This window comes from Drosophila kikkawai, chromosome 3R (assembly GCF_030179895.1).
Source record: "Drosophila kikkawai strain 14028-0561.14 chromosome 3R, DkikHiC1v2, whole genome shotgun sequence".
Classification (NCBI taxonomy): Eukaryota; Metazoa; Arthropoda; class Insecta; order Diptera; family Drosophilidae; genus Drosophila; species Drosophila kikkawai.
The window spans coordinates 20,960,777-20,974,450 of record NC_091731.1 but is presented as its reverse complement, the minus strand read 5'-3'; the positions used below and the strand labels follow the sequence as shown (position 1 = coordinate 20,974,450).

Sequence of the window (13,674 nt, the reverse complement as noted above, 5' to 3'; positions counted from 1 at the left end):
TTTTTCTGCTGCTGCTGCTGCTGCTGAGGCTTAAAAGCAATTATAAAATGCAGCGACAGCGACTAAATATATAGCATTTCATTGTGTTTCTCTTGTTTGCAAAGGCTTTTCAATTTTAATTTACCATTTACCAAACACCATTTGCCATTTAAATTGCATCTGCCACTGCATAAGCATAAACACAATAGAAGTAATGCACTGCCCCAAGTGTTACCATGATCTCCCAAACCATCTCTTGTCATTTACAAACTGTTGTTCGAATTGATTTTATTTATTGATAGCGCGTCGAGAGAATTGCAAATGCAATTTCAATTAAATTGTTGATGCCACAAAAGCTGACGAAGTTTGCAGTTGCAATTGAAATCGCAGAGCGCAGCTTATTGTTTATTTGGTTGATGTCTGGATGGCTGTCAACTGCCGCGCAATCCCCAGTGACAGTTCCCATATAAGAACTGCAACTGAAACTGAAATCAAACCAAACCGTTTTGGAAAAAATACCAAAAAGATTCCAAGTACAGTCATTCCTTGTCTTCATGTTTATCTAAGGATTACGCCTGAATGACACACGCTATTATTACACTTTCCCTTTTATCTTGGCAAAGATTCTTCTGGGCTTTATTGCGTTATTAATTTCACTCAATAGATTGAGATTGGGATTTATGGCCTGTCTTTATCGCACAAAATTTGCAATCATGTGCACTGGCTTAATGTCTGGTTTTGTGGAGTTCCATCATCTTGAAAGAAGCATTTATGATTGGTAACATGGCTCAGCTCATAATATTTCTCTGACAATTATTATTAGCTGTGCTTGCAATAAATTCCTTGGCTGCAATTATTTCCGCCCTGAGGCAACAACTAATTACGATTCCTGGATTAAGGATGTGCTGCCGGGCTGCCAAGGCAATGATAATGGTGATTGCAGCTATGTGTATGCATTGCCCATTATCTTGTGTGGCTGTATTTATGACGCTGCTACCGAAGCAGCACACGCGGCGTATGAGAAATTTCTGGTTGCGTATACGCCTGGTGTGCTCGGTATGCGTATTTAATTATAATTACTACTTACAAGCTGCCTAATGCGCTCAACGGCGGCAGAGAGAGAGAGAGAGAGCTTGCTGTGCACACCCTTATATCACATTATAACATGAGCATAAGCCGCTCCAAGCGCATTAGAATGCGCCGAGAGGCAGCCTGCCCGCCTGCCTGTCGCTTGGCTTTTGCCGCTGTCAATGCGTTCTGCCATTGCATATTTGCTTTTGTCACTGACAGCCACCGCCTGCTGATTGTCTGCGAGTGTGTGGGCGGCAGGGCTTGGCTGGGTTGGGTTTTCTTCTTATGCGGGGCTTGTCAGCTAAAAATAACACACTTATACGGACGTATTCAGCGAACGGAGATAAACAATGCCGCGTCGCTCAGGCTGATAAGTCACATTTCTTGGCAAACTTTTGCCAAGACATTTATTTCCAAGCACTTGCCTGTGTTTATGTTTTATATTTTTGACATTTTAATTAAACGTCACACAAACTATGCTTTAAATTAATGATGGTATATATATTTATTAAAATAAATATACCTCTCTCTATGTGCCATCTTGTTGCACTTTAATTATAAAATCGAGAAGCTAGAAAATCGAGAAAGTCCGGCTCATTTTTCAGCCTGCAAATGTTTCTGCTGCTCCTCCTCCTGCTCCTGGTCCTGCTGCTTTCTATCTCATCACTTATCCGGATTCATCTGTTAAGTGCCGAGAAGTCAGACATGCAAATGTCCGTCCAGGGAAAGTATCTGCCTTGGACAACGATGGAGATATATGTATTTGCTTGCTACATAAGAGAAATTGGAGTCAGGCCAGAGAGGCAGCCAGCTTTTATTGGCAACGGCAAAGCCATCAATCAGAAACGGCATCAAATCGCCGGTTTATGATAACTAAATGCAAATGAAAATCAAAATCATCAAACTGCAGCCGAATGGCAGGGAAAATGAGCAAGAGTAAATAACGAGCATCGATCATGTTGTAAGGCTGTCAAATGAGCTGCCAAACAAGGCCAGTTAATGTGGGAATGCGGCATGTGTGTTTGTTTTTCACTCTGGCTATGTTTTTGCTCGCAATAGCAAACATTTATCTATCGCCAAGTGCTGCGGGCTCTCGACAGAGGCTCCACTCGAACCGAAATTAAATCAAATGTTTGGCAAAATGTAGAGCATTTAATTGCCTGACTTGGCTGTAAGTCGCTGCGACTTGACTCCACTCGACTCGACTGCAATTAATGTCAAGTCAGCGGACACTGATGAGCCGCCAATGAGGGCAACTAATAAAATTCATTCATAAATAATTCAATGGCACAATGGCGGCGGCTCTCGCAGTGTCAATTTATAACAATTTCGCATGCGTCGTCAACGAAAATTGTGCGCGGCTTAATTGATTTGTTTTGCACCCAATAGAGCGGCATTATTTGGCATTTGAATGCTTTTGGACGAGTCTTGCCAAATTGGCGTAGATTGAGAATAATTGCGGCTGGCTCCGGGTAACCCAGACTCCACCTCCAACCATCCGTTCACTCGCTGTGTTATCAGCAGTGCTCCACCACGACGCCTCTGCAAGTTGGGTTATCAGGCAATCTTCTATCTCGGCCATGTGCCCGGCTAATGAACAGACCAACCGACCGTCCAAAAATAGCACAAAAAATACTGGTACTCGTACATGCAAATCCCAGACTGATAAACTGGCACAGATAATTGCGATGAATCTGGCTTAAAAGAGGGCCAGCACCCGAATGCCTTTCAATAAGCCGCCTTTGATGGAGCATTCCACTTTAAGCCATTTTTAAAGAGCTTCCCCTGGCAACAGCTGCTGGTTGCCTTCACTCACTCACTTGTTCGGCGATATATTACACAAATGTTGTACAACTTCAAATGCAACCATATGTGCAACAGCGAACAGCCACAACAACAGCAGCAACAATATTATTTGCAGTAGAAATAGTTTTCTACATCGAGCATACTCATTAGATAAACGGGCATGATGTTTGTCTAGCACAACTAGTTTTTAACTAAGAAAAAATATAGAAAGTAGAAAGAAAACTCTTCTATTAAATTGAAATATATATATTTTCCTTCAATGATAAAGTATTCCTTTAAGTTTTAACTCTTTAGTTCGTGTATTGTGACTAGTGTAGGGTAAATTCTAGTCCATACTCCATAAACTTTGTGTCCGAGAATGTTTATTTCGTTGTTGAACATTTTTCTATGCAACTAAATACTTTTCCACAGTTGCACACACACTCATCATGAATTATAAAATAGAAAAAAAGAAGTAATATACATGGCAAGACTAAAATAAAAGCCAATAGCAATTAGATGGCAAACTAGTTTGTGGACCAAAAGCACGCCAAGAGGCAGTGTTTTTTTTTTTGTATGTGACTGTGCCAGAGTAACGAGCGGAATGAAAAATAGAGAAAATAAGAGAAAGATGCCTTTAGTACCCTTGTTAAATAATGAAATGAAAAGTTGTTGGGGTACAGGATAATAGGAAATATGTATATGATGAATGTAAAAATACTTGTGACACTGGGATAATTATATTGAAAAAGAAACCCTTACTTGTATTTATATTTTACACAAAATTCTTAAGAAATTAAATGATTTTTAAATTCAGAATTCTGTTTTATATACATTTTTATACATTTTTTGAAGTCTTAATAAAGAATTTGGAATTTAATTTGTAACTTCTCTGTTACAACTCACTTAAAACTTTTTGAAATGCAATTCAATTATAAGAAGAATAAGAAAATAAATAAAATTATGATCAGAATAGCCTTCAGTTCCATTACGCCCCAAATGAAAACTAATACCTATCAAGTAGTTGAGGAGAGCATAAGACGAAAACATTTCTGAAATTCATTGCTGACGCTGAAATATGCAACATTTTGACAAATACTTTGACAGCTGCAATGCTGACTGCTGCCGGTTGCCATTTGCCAACTGGTGTGTCTGTTGTTTAGACCAGGCCAAGAGTGTGCTCCCAGCGCCCAGCTCCGGTATCCATTCTCCGGAGTGCGTTGGCCGAATGCTACGAAAGCGAGTGAGTGAGTGAATCGGTCAGGCCAGAATCGAGTATCAAATCACGACACGAGCAGCACGTTCGGACTGTCAGCGCCGGGCAGAATTATTTAAATTATGTACAAACTACACTTGGCAAAAGTTGAAATGCGAGACACGCGCCATGTGCTGCTGAAGCTGAGACTGTAGAGCCGCTTGCCTTGCCTACACTATGCCTTCTTTGCAATTTGGTTTTGTGTGAAAAGTTTTTGGCCAAGAACTTTTCGGCATTCTTCTGCTTGCCCAATGCCTGATTATTTTTATTATTCGTATGCTTGCTTGGCCGAATTGTTTTTCGTTTTTCGGTTTTCGGTTTACTTTTTGCTTGGCAAATTGCACTTTAATGCGACACGGTCGCCACCCAACGCCTAGAGAATGGCGAGAGGAACGTGCAATGCCTTTGATCCAATTTGCAATTCCAAGTCCCTGCTCTGTGGCGTGCCTTAAATGCCAGTGAATGTGCGGGAGGCATTTGCATTACAAATTCCTTTGCTACGGGCTTTTTACTTAGCCAGCTTTTATTTTATTTTATTATATTTCACTTCACTTTATTTAATTATCAACGGCACACGAACCACTCAAATTTCAGCACGGAATCCCGGAAAAGGAGGGATCCGATCCGCTTTTTGGGGTCGCTCGAGGAGCTGCGAAAGGCTGCCAGTGCCTCTGCTGCCTTTGATGTGTTTTCTCGACCTTGTCGTCAGCGGTGCGTTCTCTCGTCTCTCGATTCCACGTGCGCGCCTCATGTCCTCTATCCTTCGTGCCCCGAATCCCTCCCGCTTATCGCAAAAGGTCAAAGTCCTTGACAACAGTTGTCTGAGTTTAAGGCTAAAAGGCGCAAGGGCTGTCGGTGATTGCCAGAAATAATGTTCCCTACAAAATTGTCACTCAGCGACAACGGCACGATACGATAATGAGTTCAGCCTGCCAGGCGGCACACGCGTCGTATGATTAATCAAATGAGAGTGAGAAAAAAAAAACGAGGCGGAAAAAACACGAACGAAATTGAATACGCTTTATTGATTTTTATTGTTTTTCAACTTTTCATTTGCGCGGTTTTTCATTGAAATTTAATGAGTTGAAACCCGGTCTGGTCCTCTTTTTTGCCTCATTTTCCCCCCTCTGTTTGCTTTAATGTTTATTACAACATCACGAGGCCCATAGCACGCGCCTTTCGACGACATATTTATTTATGAGCGGGATTTGCTCGGCTGCCCAACTAATTTCGGGTCCCCGTTTTGTGTTCGTTTAATTATGGCCAACGAACAGATGCCGAAAATACACCGTCACATTGCATGTTTTTGGGACAACAACAGGTCGGTCTATATAGTTTTTTGTGTGTCTACTTGGCACACAAGGTTAATCAAATTTCCTTGACAATCGCCCCCAAGGCCGGGCATAAAGGTCCTGTTCGAGTAATTACACATGGCACAAGCACGGCCAGAGTGGGTCCAATTTTCCTAGATAAACTAATTTAACCAAAAATCAATATTAACCCAAGCAAAAATCAACAGAGACCCCCCACACAAACTGCATTCTTCAGATGATTGCCGAAGCGAAAAGTGTTTAAAAAACATTTAGCAAGGCAAAGGCAAAGGCAAGGAACCGAAAACGGAAGGAGGCTTCTGAGTGTTGGCCATAATTTCCGTTTCCGCAATCAAAAAGGAGATGTAGTAGAGGGGACATTTGCGTGGGACTGCTCTGCTCTGGTCGGAAAAAGGCCAAAAAAATGTTGAGAAAAAAGGCGGCCATAAGAAAAATGACGCAGCTGTTGCTGGCAAAATAATTCGGAAATTCCATGAAAGACCTTTTTCAAAAGAACATTTGTCAGTGATTAGTTGAAGATGCCTTTCAGTAGTTTCTTTGCAGCAATTTAATTCCAATTTCCACTAAAGATTAACTATTTTTATTTTCTCTTCTTATTCTTCTCTATTCAATTAGACTGGTGCCTTCTTAAAGTTTTCCTAAACCTGTTACTTTTAAAAGTTTAGAGCCAAATTTCTTTATGCCATTAAATAGTTCGTTTTGCAACTCTTTTTCCCTGTACATTTTGTTACAGAATAAAGTTTTTATCAGTTGCCTTTTCCCTAACGTTTTCCTTGCACAAAATATTGACCAATAGATTTTTTCCTTTCGAGCTGAAAATGTCATTACATCTGCCCAGGAATGCACCTCAGTAAAGAGAGAGAAATAAAATAAGGGAAAAACTATTTCAGAAGTCATGCTGAAATTGAAAAGGTTGTTGGTGCAACCAACTTGTTTAATTGGCAACCTCTGAGTGCCGCAAACGAAACCAGTTAAATAATTGTGTAATGCTGAAAACAATAATTATAATTGCCCAGCAATTTACGCAAAGCAATGAGAATTCATGCAAACTCCCTGTCCAGGCACAAGTGGAAGTAAATGGAAATTTTGCCCAGCAGCAGCAGCAGCAGGGCTTCTTCTGCCTGGGAATCTGGTTTCAACCGGAGTTCCCCCTTGGCTCCAGCCGGCATGAAATATTTTCAAATACAATGTCACAGGAGCCACAGCGCACGGAGGAGGTTTCAGCCTTCGGCCCTTCAGTTTGCTGCTCCTTGGGTGATGCTGCTGCTGCTGCTGCTTTTGCCTCACTTATATACCAAGACCACACGTATATATAGAACAGTATATATACCCGAACCACTCAAACATGCAGCGACAATTTCCTTGAGTAGGATATGAGTTTTCCTTTTTATTTTTTAGTTTCTCCTCCTTCCTCTCCCAGCTTGTGCAATTTTTATAACAGCAACAACGAGCGTCAACGACAGCGAATTATTATAACGAGAAATGCACTTGAACGTTGCAATAGGGATATATAGGAGAATATATGTATGTGTATATAGGGACTGAACAGGAGGGAACATAGAACCGGAAGCTATGGCCCACGAGTGGTTAAGTGAAATGAGAGAAGAATGCAAAAGTGTTTGGCGTGAAATGAACAGCGCTCATCATACTAATTTAATAAATTTAAAAACTTTCAACTACGCAGACTCCTCTATCCGCCTTCCTTTTTGCGTAAACCAAGACCGGAAATTGCATAAAGTAGCTAGGAAAATGAAGGAAAATATAATGAGTGAGAAAAGTGGCAAGTTTGCTGATTAAACTGCCAAGAGAAACCAAGTTTTTCCAAGTATTATAACATACAAGGGGGATGAACTGTTAGTATATAGTTTAATTATGTATACAACTACATTATGTGAGGCTGTACAACAAAATGGGAATAGCTTTTCTCTGACCTCTGACGCGCTCTTTGCCAAAGTCAACATTTGTAACCCCTCCTCATGCCGACGTATTGTTTCGCCTTGCAATATTTATGCCAGAATTTAAAAACATTTCAATTTCATTTGATTTTCAAATCCCACCCACATCCGCTGCCACAAAGCCAACGTTTTTTCCATAATTTATTTACAGCCAACAACGTCACGTAGTTTCCCACACAAACATACACTCGCTGCGCTCCACTCACTCTGTTTGCGAAAATCTATTTCGCAAGTCCATAGAAGACTCTGTTTCTGAAAATCCCATGCAAAAAAAAATTACATCATAAAAATAAAAACATGAAAATGGGGCTAGCTTCACAACCGATATTTTAAATACCCTTGGAACCCCATTTTTATGAAAACTACAAAGTATTTACTCTAGATATACTACTAATTATACTCACATATTTTTAATAGGCAGTTATAACTTTAGGTACAAGTAATACACATAGAACCTCTTGTTAAAACCATAATATCCCTTCCAAGGGTATTAAAAATATATATTTTTTTGATGTAAAAGCTGGCGCAATGCGCCACAGCCAGAACGCAGTACTCAGTAGTCTCCGTACTGGCGGATGGATGTTCCAGGGGAAACAAAGCCAAACCACAGTGTTTTTGTTCAGAACACGGCGGAGGTGTGGGTTCTGTTCTGTTCTGTTGATATTTGCACAATGCTTTTTGGGCTTTGGGCATTTCGGCCAGCGTTTTTGTACCCCGCGGCTGCTGCGGAAACTATTTACTGGCCGGCCATTCGGGAGCGGCGCTCATGTCAAGTCAGTTGTGTCAATATTTGCAGTTTTGCATTCAACTCTATGTAGTATGTGGACAGGCCCCTTTAATTAAACGTTGAAATAGAGATACATGCAGAAAGAAAGAACCAGCTGGAATGCTTATCAGTTTTTATATTGGCCATTAGGCCAGAAGATCCTGGATACGTCTTGGACAGGACTGACTACGTGAGTGGTATGTGGATTGGGTGGTCCGGTTGGGGCCATTGTCTCTGGACAGTCTCAGTCTCAGGTAGTAGCTCGTAACTCGCCTGGGCGCCATTACGCATACGCAGTGTTGTGCTTAAGCACGCTTCCCCGGCCATGTTTACGTTTCGTTTATTGTGCGTTTTACGACATCATGTGCCCCATATAAACGAAAAAGAAGCGTACCGATCTGCCGTGTGAGCCAGTTTATGCTCATTTATTGGCCAAGTAGCAAAACAAATACAGCCAGTAACTAAAAAAAAAAAGAAGCAACAAAAACACCGGAAGGTGGAGCTCAAATAAAAACGGGAGAACTCCGTTCCACTTTGTATGCGAATGAATAAATTAAGGCTCATACATATGTGAATCACAACTTGCTTTAGCTTGACATTTTGACATTTTTGGAGACGTGCTGAGGACATCAAAGGACGTCACGTTAAAAGCCAGCACAACTCATTTTACAGTTTTCGGTGTTCCTAAGATATTACCTAAGATTTCCGTCTCACTTTTCAAGCGAACCTTTTACTAATACCCTCGAAATTACTTGCCCCAGCATTACTTGGACCATTTGCCACTTTTGGGTCCTTGAAGACTTAAGGAGGCGCCAATGAATCAACTTTCCTTTATAGTTTTGTGTGTGTGTTTTATCATGCCACTCGGACGAAGCCATTAAAAAAGCGCCCACAAAAGGCGCCAATTTTGTGCCCGCCGAGCAAATGAAGCTTGAAAGACAAAGCAAACGAAGCAGCAAATTGTGTGTCCCAGGTTCCCAGTTGAAGGCAGGTCCTGTTCTCTGTCTGCTGGGAAAATAAAATGGCTGTGGAAATGAAAATGAAATAAAACAAATTAATAATGTCGGGCAATAAAATATTTTATAACGGACAGTGAGCGCGGGCATCCCGTTGTTTTATGACCGTGCCAGACTAATTTAACTATCGCCCAGCACCGAAATAAAGAGTAATTCCGGTGCTTTCGGTTTTTATTTTTTATCTGTGGAGGCAAAAGGCTTGCTGCTGCTGCTGCTGCTGCTGGCCACTTGAGAGGAAAATACCGGCGGCCGGGCACTGCCGATGGATGCGATTTATATAGATATTTACTCGTTCAGTTTTTATTCGCGTTGTGCTTGGAATTTCAATGAAAATATTTGAGTTTCTCGATGGGCATTTCAACTTTCCAATTGCAGGCAAAACACTTGAAGGCATTGCTGCTTTGAGAGCATTCTTATTTCGCGATGAATGAAACCCATATTCATTTGCCTGAATAATGGGTACATTTATTTAATGCGATCCATATACATCCATTCTTGGGCCACTTTCTGTGTGTGTGTGTGTGTGTGTGTGGGGGCTGTATTTTATTACCGCTAATATTAGGTTAAAGTTAATTAATTTAGCATGCTGATGGCTCCTCCATTCACATTTCCTTTATCGGACATTTTGTTCTGGTTTCGGTTTCGGGTTCCGCTTCTATTGCTGTAATAAATTGCACCTAATAGCCGGTCTGTCCATTAATCGCTTTCGCATAAAGGGAATAGGAAATCCTTTCTTCCTGCCGCTGAATTCGGGTTGAGGTAGGTTTTGAAGGAATGTGCTGTGGAGATCGATTTTCATATTTACCTCATGTAATTATTTTATCACGCATTTAATTAGTTGGTTAATCCCCCTCCATATATTGGAGGGTTTGCAACGTTTCATTATCTGCATTCCGTGCGTGGCTTTCCCATCGCTGCATTTTTCACTGACCTCCCCCTTTGTATTATGAAATGATAACATAATGATTTTATATATTTATTTAATATAGTATTAATTATAAGCATTTTTGCTGACTTATGATGGCAAAAAATGTCGCTTTGGCTTAAGTGTACCGATCCCTCCCAATATATGTACATCCTCAATTGAGACTCGATTATGTCAAAACACTCTGATACTTTTCACTTAAAAATTACTGTATCTTGCCTTACTTTATGACTTTGTAGAAGGAAAGTGATATATATGTTTCATCTTGCTTTAACATATTGCATTCTGTGGTCATAGGAGTGGTACCTGAAACTCACAATTAAAAGGTATCCCCAATCAAACACACATTTACATGCAGTTCGTGTGACAGTATATGCTTTTATTTTCCCTCTCTTCTTCGGCTCCCATTCCCTGACCTTCCCTACACCGCCCAACCACCCAACAGAAAACCATCGAAAAGGTTCAGGGGAGGAAGTGGCAGTGGCAGATCTGCGTTATGCGACTGCCAATCAACTTTTTCGATTGCCGGCGGCGTAACTTTTACGGCTTTTTATTGTTATTTTGTATTTTTATGGGTTTTTAACAGTAATAATTAATTTAATGTGCGCTTCGCTGTAGGTAAATCGTCAGCGTAACGCTCCTCGAACCGTTCCGTCTCCGAAACGCTGACGTTGTCGCTGCTTGTTATTGTATTTTTTTATTATTTTTCTTATTATTTTGTTGTTGTTGCCAGCAGTCTCCTGCTCTTGTAGTTGTTGTTTCTGTTTGTGTTCCCTGTTTGTTTTGCATTAGCGAGGTGTGTACAAATTGTTGTTGAACATTTGCTGTGTTGCTGCTTTAATACATGTTTGGTTTGCTGTCGCTGTCGTGACGCTGAACTTTAAACAATCAAAACGCAGACAGCAGAAAATAAAATAAAAAAATATAAAAACAAAGACAAATGAGAGGTTAAGTGGGGTTGAAGAGTCGGATTATTAATACGTCATGGCCTTACAGATTCATCAGTGGCTGCAACTGGGTACATTTTTATGAGTAAATCAGCGTGCAGTGGATTTTCCATTTAATTTGTTAACTTAGCTTTAAAAAATAATCATTCTCTCGTCTACTTCTAAGCTAAATTGCTTCCATTATTTGTCATATTCACGTTTCTGGCCATTCCCTATTCCCTTTGGGCAGAGCTTGGGTTTCAGCCAGCCCGACTTCAACGCCTCATAATAGATTTCCCCAGTCAATCGAAAGCCTTTTGCAATGGCTCCCCCAGGGCCTTGGCCGTGAGCTTATTAGCACGCACTTAACCTTGGACCAGGACGAGTCCTGGAGTAGAAAGCGGACTATAAATAATTGCAGCTAACAGTTGGTGGCCGCCTCGTGGCTGTTCCTTGGCCAGTGTTCATCAAGCTGAAAAATTACATCAAATTACACTAAAAACGGCGAACGAGAGTGGAGCGGCGAAACAACTTGACACTTATAAATTATGTCACATACTTCTTGGCGTCCAGCGGGAAAATTGATCATAAGGGCGCGCTGGCCTGGGGTCCGAGGTCCATAAAAGTTTTGCCCCCAAAAACTTTTAATGCGAATCGATAAATCAGCGAACGTTTAATGTAAATTGTAATTTCTTTTTATTTCTGGCCCGTAATCTCGTGTCAACTTGTTGAGTCGTAAATAAAAGAGGTTCCCCCACAAGTCCACCAAGTCGCTACGTCGCCAGTGATGAGTCCTTATCCCTTTCCCTATTCCTGTATCTTGTGTTTGCGTCTGGGCGCCTCAATTAGCTGGCATTGCAGTTGTCAGTCGCTCTGGCTGACAAATTGCATTTGTAGCCGCTCGACTTGCTTCAAGACCAAGAACAGGACCAAGATACCAAACCTAAAGGATGGAAGGAAGGAGTGTAGCCGAAGTGGACGCAATTTTTCTTATTGATTGGTTTTAATTAGAAAAGCCATCAACCGCAAATTAGCCTTGCGATGGCTTCATTAATAAGTTTTTATAGGACTTTTCTTTTTCCAGTTTTTCCCCATAGCTTCTCCTTTTTCCACATGTACGTACCGCGGAATCGAACCGAAGAGAAAACCCATCCTCACATAATACGATTTATTTTGTTTTGAAAATGTTTTCCCTGACTTTTCCACCATTTCCATTTCACGTAGAAGTTTCTCGGGGATGTTCGAGTAATTCATTGAAATGTGGCGTTGCTTTTGTTTTTACGCCTCGCCAAATAATTGCAAAAACTTTACAAAAACTTTGCTCGGCCTTAGCCGAAAGTAGCATTTAAGGGCAGCTGTCCATTTATTGGCAGATTCCCAGGGCCATCGATGTTCTGAGAAAGTTTTCTACGTGCTGTGAGGATTATAGAAATATATTTTTGGTGAGGAGAAAGAGACTAGACTTTTATATAACTTAAATATAGCACTTTGATCGGATTAATATCCCATATTTTATCATGTTTTCATGGCAAATAAACTTGGATTTTAATAAACATTTAATACCATTTGAAAGGCTTTGTGGGATTAAAACCACAATCCCACTTTTCCCACACATTTGGTATTTGCTTTAGTGCCCGGCTCTCTCTCTCTCTCATGGTTGCCTAATTGTTAGTTGGGCAAACTTCTGTGCCCAGTCCAGGCTTAGGGTTAACTTCTCCCTTTTTCCTAAACTTTTTGCCGGTAATTTTATTTAACTAAGCGAAGAGCAAAAGCAACTCATCCCTCAGGTGGCGGCTCCTTCATGGAAATTACGACTGCTGCCGCTGCTGCTGTCCTTCAAAGTTTTCGAGTTTATTTTTGCATAATTGCACCGAGACTAAATTAAATGCGCACGCTCTGCAAAGATCCTCGAAAGGAACTTTAAAGCTGGCTAAACTTTTGGCAGCAGACTGTTGCCAACATAAATAATTGGCTAATGCTCTCGTTCCCTCCTTGCGGCCAGACAGGTCTGACTATTCTCTGGGTATGCCAGAGAGCATTTGGCGTTCAACGCTCCAAAATGAATGCCAGTGTGAATGGCAAAACTCTGTTTGAAAAATCAAAATTACAAGGTTGCTTTTACGCCATAAGCACGACTTGCCTTCATTGTAGTAAATGGCAGAGTTGGTGCCTGCCTTTGAGCCACATAGCTATAGCATACTTTTCAGGGTGGCCTTTAGACGGCTAAGGTCGTGGGAATAGTTGTGACTAAATATTATTAAATATTAAATATTATTTAAGTAAAATAAAGTCACTTTTAGATTAAATTATATATATTTAAAATGATGAAACTTATAATTTTTTCAAAAAATAACTTCTTGACGCCTTATTTTATCCTTTGTTCCTATTTTACCAACCTCAACTATTGCTGTGTGTTTAAGGAGAAAACGATGGGCATATTAACCCATTTTCCTTGACTGGCTTTGTTTCTGTTCCTGCTTTACCCGCTCCTTCCGCTTCCGCTCCGACATTGTTGCGAACTCGCTACGTTTTGCAATTGATTTTGACTGCTTCTGACATTTATACCCTCTCTCCTTGGCCTGGGCTTGGCCTGGCTATACACTTAATTTTCTTGTTAGATTTTATGGCTCTACTATTATCGACTGGCCAGGCCGGGCTAGGCCAG

General features: G+C 40.8%; 1 protein-coding gene across 1 annotated transcript in view; it reads left to right on the top strand.

Annotated features, from left to right (window-relative positions):
• Gprk2 (G protein-coupled receptor kinase 2) overlaps positions 1-13,674 on the top strand; it is a 55,225-nt gene that overhangs the window by 35,596 nt on the left and 5,955 nt on the right. The window lies entirely within an intron of this gene.